The following is a 5,883-nucleotide window of genomic DNA, read 5'->3' as shown; positions in this document are numbered from 1 at the left end:
CAGATTTCTCTTCACAAACCATCAAGCCAAGAAAAGCATGGAAAAACTACTTCAATTCTGTCAAGAAAACAAATTCCAGACTACTATACCCTGCAAAATTGTCTTTCAAGTTTGATGGAAAAGTGAAACACTTTCATGACAAAAAACAATTAAAGAATTTTATGATGACCAAGCCAACCCTACACAGACTACTAAAAGATATTCTAGAGAGGGAGCAAAATGAGCACAAGTCCATGAATGAGAATGGAAAGAACCCACCAAATATGGCAAACAACTAAACACAGGAGAAAAAGGGATATACACCAGCAGGTAAATTACATGTCAAACGTAAGTCAATAATCTCAGTTATAACCATCAATGTAAATGGACTCAGTTCACCAATAAAAAGAAATAGACTGGCAGAGTGGAATAGGAAGCAAAACCCAACAATATGCTATATACAAGAAACTCACTTAACTCATAAAGAAAGTCACAGGCTGAAAGTCAAAGGTGGAAAATAACACTACAAGCCCCAGCAACTCAGAAAAAAGCAGGGGTAGCAATTTTGTTTGTAGAAAGTCTCAACTTCAAACCAAGAATGATCAAATGAAATAAAGAAGGCTACTACAAACTAGTTAGGGGAAAAAATTCAAGAATAAGAGGTAACACTCATGGATGTGTACCCAACAAACATGGGAGCACCCAACCATATAAGACAAAAAATTCTTTTTTGTATTTTAGCAGGGTTTACAGGGTCTAACTATATGGATTCATAGTGATTTTTCTGTTTTCAGCCTCCCAAAGAACTGGGATTACAGCTGTGTGCCACCATGACCAGTCTCAATCACTGTCTCAGAGTTCACCAGGGGCAGGGCCGGTATGGCAGGCCTAGGGATCAAACCCTACCCTCTGCGTCTGCCTAAGCATGTGCTTTAATCCACTGAGCTATTTGGCTGGCCTATAACAAATCTTAAAGGACATGAAAAATCTAATATCCAATACCACAATCTTAACAGGAGACCTTAAAACTCCCTTGTTCCAAAAAGATAGGTCAAGTAGACAAAAAGTTAGGAAACAAGTAGCAGAAATGAACCAGCACTTGGAACAAATGGACTTAGTGGACATATACAGAGTGTTCCACCCAACCACATCAGAATACACATTTTTTTTCAGCTGCACGTGGCACATTTTCTAAAATAGACCACATACTAGTCCATAGGTCATGCATAAGTGTATGTGAGGAAACAGAAAATATCCCATGCATATTATCTGACCACAGTGCAATGAAGCTGGAATTAAATAACAAAAGAAACCACAAAAACCTCATAAATACATGGAAATTAAACAACACCCTCCTCTGCAACCAATGGGTTACAGATGAAATTAAATAAGAAATTAAACAACATCTAATGTTCAATGAAAATTCAAGCACAACTTATTGGAGTTTATGGGATGCAATGAAAGTAGTTCTTAGAGCAAAATTTATAGCTGTGAACTCACACATTAGGAAAACAGAATGGGAAAAATAAATACCCTAATGCTACACCTCAAATGTCAAAAAAAAAAAGAGCAAACCAAACCCAAAGCCCAAAGGCTGGAGGAAATTATAAAGATTAGAGCAGAAATTGATGCAATGGAGACAAAGAAAGCAATACATATAACGAATCAAAAAGCTGGTTCTTTGAAAAATCAAATAAAATTGATAAGCCCCTAGCTAGCCTCATCAAAAAGAGGAAAGCAAAACTCAAATACAAGCAATAAGGAATGAAAAGGGTGAAATTACCACAAACCCAGTGGAAATTCAGAAGATCATAAATAGCTATTTTGAGAATCTTTATTCTCACAGAATCAAAGACAGAAGAAATAGACAGATTCCTAGAAAGGTACAAATTACCAAAACTGAATCAAGAAGATTTAAGAACTCTCAATAACCCAATAACAGCCAATGAAATTAAAAAATGTAATTAAAAAAAAAACCCTACTGACTAAGAAAAGTCCAGGTCCTGATGGATTCACAGCTGAATTCTACAAGAAATTTATGGAAGTTATATCCCAATACTCCTCAAATTCTTAAATGAGATTGAAAAGGAAATGATTCTCCCAAAATCGTTCCTGGAGGCAAGTATAATACTGGTACCAAAACCAAAAAAAGATTCAATTAAAAAAGAGAACTACAGGCCACTTGCCCTCATGAACATAGATGCAAAAATCCTCAATAAAATACTAGCAAATAGAATACAGAAAATCATCAAGAAGATTATATACTATCACCAGGTAGAATTCATCCCAAGGATGCAAGGATGGTTCAATACATGCAAATCTATAAATGTAATACATTACATCAATGGAGCCAAATCCAAAAACCACATAATCATCGAGATGATTATGCAGAAAAGGCTTTTGACAAAGTCAAACACGCATTGATGTTCAAAGTCCTACAGAAAATTGGAAGATGGCCTCTACTTCAATCTGATAAAAGCCATCTATGAAAACCCAATGGCTAACAGAGTTCCAAATGATGAAAAATTGAATTTTTTTACTCAGATCTGGTACAAAACAAGGATGCCTTCCATCATCCCTCTTATTCAATATAGGTCTGGAATCATTAGCTAGAGCCATTAGAAAAGAGAGAGAAATAAAAGGAATAAGAATAGGAAAAGAAGAAGTTAAACTATCATTATTTGCATATGACATGATACTTTACTTGGAAGACCAAAAAAACTCTACCAAGAAGCTCCTAGAATTAATAAACAAATTCAGTAGCATAGCGGGATACAAAGTCAATATCCAAAAGTGAACAACATTCCTCTATACAGATAACAAACACACTGAGAGAGAAATTAGAGAAACAATACCTTTTATAATCATAGTGCAAAAAAATAAAATACTTAGGAATGCATCTAACTAAAGAAGAAAAAGACCTATTCAATGAAAATTACAGTACTCTGAAAAGAGAGAATGAAGAGGATTTCAGAAAATGAAAAGATATTCCCTTCTCCTGAATAGGAAGAACCAACATTGTGAAGATAACCATATTCCCAAAATTCCTGTACAGATTTAATGCAATCCCTATCAAAATACCACATAATATCTCACAGATCTAGAGAAATCATTGATAAATTTTATTTGGAACCAGAAAAGACCTATAATAACAAGGGAAATTGTGGGTTACAAAGGCAAGGCAGGAGGCATTACAATTCCTGACTTGAAATTATACTACAAAGGTACTGTGAAAAACTCAGCATGGTATTAGGAAAAAAATAGACCTGAGGATAAATGGAATAGACTAGAAGATGCAGGTGCAACTATAATCACACTTAGTCATCTTATCTTTGACAAAGAGGCCAAACATGTTCACTGGAAGAAACAATGAACATTTAGCCTCTTTAGCAAATGGTGCTAGAAAAACTGGCTCTCTACATGCTGAAAACTAAACTAGACCTGGGTCTATCACCATGCACTAAGCTAATCAAAATCGGTTAAAGATTTAAACATTAAAACAGAAACACTAAATCTCCTGGAAGATAAAGTAGGAGGAAATCTTGAAGAAATACGGGTTGGCAACATTTTATATATAAAAAAAATCAAACTACATGGGAAATACTTGAAAGAATTAAAAACTGGTACCTCCTCTTGTTGAGAAGTTTTTGTGTGTCATCAGAAATTACCAACGGAGTAAAAAAACAACGCAAAAATTGGGAAAAATTCTTAATTAATAAACAACTCAGACAACAGTCTTCTAGCTGGAATTTATAAAGAACTAAAAGCCATTAGGGCCTCAAAATTTAAATATCCAATCCAGAAATGGTCATTCAAGATGAACACACACTTCTCAGAGGAAGAAATACAAGAAGCAAATAAATGCATGACAAATGCTCCACATCACTAGCCATTTGTGAAATGCAAATTAAAACAACACTGAGATACCATCTCACCCCAGAAAGAATGGGCATAATAAAGAAATCAGCCAACAACAAATGTTGGACAGGATGTGGGAAAAAGGAACCCTTCTCCACTCTTGGTGGGAATGTAGACTGGTGTAGCCATTATGGAAATCAGTGTGGAGTATCCTCCAAAAACTAGGACTGGAAATCCCATTCAATCCAGCTATCCCCCTTCTGAGAATTTTCCCAAAAGAACTGAAAACATCATACCATAGTGATATATGTGTGCCTATGTTTATAGCAACACAATTTGTGATAGCCAAATCTTGGAACAACCAAGATGCCTGTCACCTGAGGAATAAATGAAAAAGATGTGGTATTTTTATACAATGGAGTATTACCCAGCCTTAAAGAAAAACAAACTCAAATATATATAAGTGGATGCAACTTGAAGATATACTCATAAGTGAAATAAACCAGACCACATGTATAATATCATATACTCTCCCTTGCACAAGAACTCAAAAGAAGGAAATAAATTGAAAGGTATAATGCAGTTAAATGAAAAATGAGAATTTAAGGATTAAACAATGAAGAGAGAGAAAGGAGAAAAGTTAGGAAATATGGAAAGGGCAAAAGCATACATTTCTATGCGAATAGCTTTTTTTTTTTTCTGGTATGAGGGATTGAACTCAGGACCTTGCACTTCAAAGGCAGGCACTTATGCTGCTGAGCTATATCCCCATCCCCCATATATTTATATAAAAAAGTTGGTTAAGGCAATGTTCCTAAGAATCTCTATCAGGTATTTGAAAAGAGCAGTTAATATGTAGAATTCTCACCCTGACTAACTCATATGCTGATATCTGTGAACTAAGCAACTACACTGAGGATAGCAATGTGTAATACTAAAATCATGTGTAAAATACCTGTCATTTTGGTCTTCTAAATGTGTACTGCTCCTAATGTCATATCAATTATTGCTATACTTTCTTTAAAGTAAATGTTGGGGCGGGGAGATGGCTCAGTGGGATAAGCACTTCCCTGGCAAGTGCAAGGGCCTGAGTTCAATCCCTGCTTCTGCCAAATAAATAAATAAATAAATAAATAAATAAATAAATAAAGCAAATGTTTATTAAAAATGTAACAAAAGAAAACAAGAGAGAAGAAAAAAGTCATAGTATTATCTTGTTACAATGTTGCATATGGTTTGATTTCTAAATTTCTTTTTTTTTGAGAGGGGATCTTTATTTATTTATTTATTTATTTTTTGGATCACTTTTTAAAAAATTTTTTTTCCAATGAAACAGTTTCAAATCAAATTGGAAGGACAGTTTCAATAATTAACACATTGCGTACATTCTTCCTAGTGGTTAGTTGCTGTACAAGATGCGGGCATGATATCCTATTTACAAACATCATTAGAACAAATCACTCTATTCATTAAGAGAATGTAACTATGTATTTATCCTAACCACTTTGAATACACAGATACAAAATGGACATTCATCTGTATACACTTTTTTTTTCGTTAAGTTCCGTTATTTGAATATTATAGGTGTGTAAACTCAAGAAAATATTCTAAGAGTCCAGTAGCCCATAATAGTATTGGGTCTTCTGCTTGACTGACGATGTCAGAAATTGTTGACCAGAGTCCCCTACAGCTCACCGTAACGTTTTTATACTTTTCTGATGAATGGTTAAGACCAAGGTAAAGTAGGACCTATGCAACAAGAGTTGTAGCTTTTGGGTCTGATAAGGTCAGTGAAATCCCCTCAGGGTTTATCCCGAGATCCTGTACCTCAGATTGTAGAACTTTTGTCAGTGTCAGCCATGTGGATGAGTCACGGCCATTGCTTGGTCAATGTGCTCTCTGTGAAAGCTTGAGAGAATGTTCTCTCTCCATGTGACTCTCCTTAGGCACACTCTTCATCATCGATCACTTTCCTCTTTGGCCCCATAATCTCCTTGATCAGAAAATTTGGGAAATTACCGAGTTACATGACATTACAGTACAAGT

The sequence above is a fragment of the Octodon degus genome, unplaced genomic scaffold (assembly GCF_000260255.1).
Source record: "Octodon degus isolate 3935 unplaced genomic scaffold, OctDeg1.0 scaffold00016, whole genome shotgun sequence".
Lineage (NCBI taxonomy): Eukaryota > Metazoa > Chordata > Mammalia > Rodentia > Octodontidae > Octodon > Octodon degus.
Note: the sequence above shows the minus strand (reverse complement) of the source record.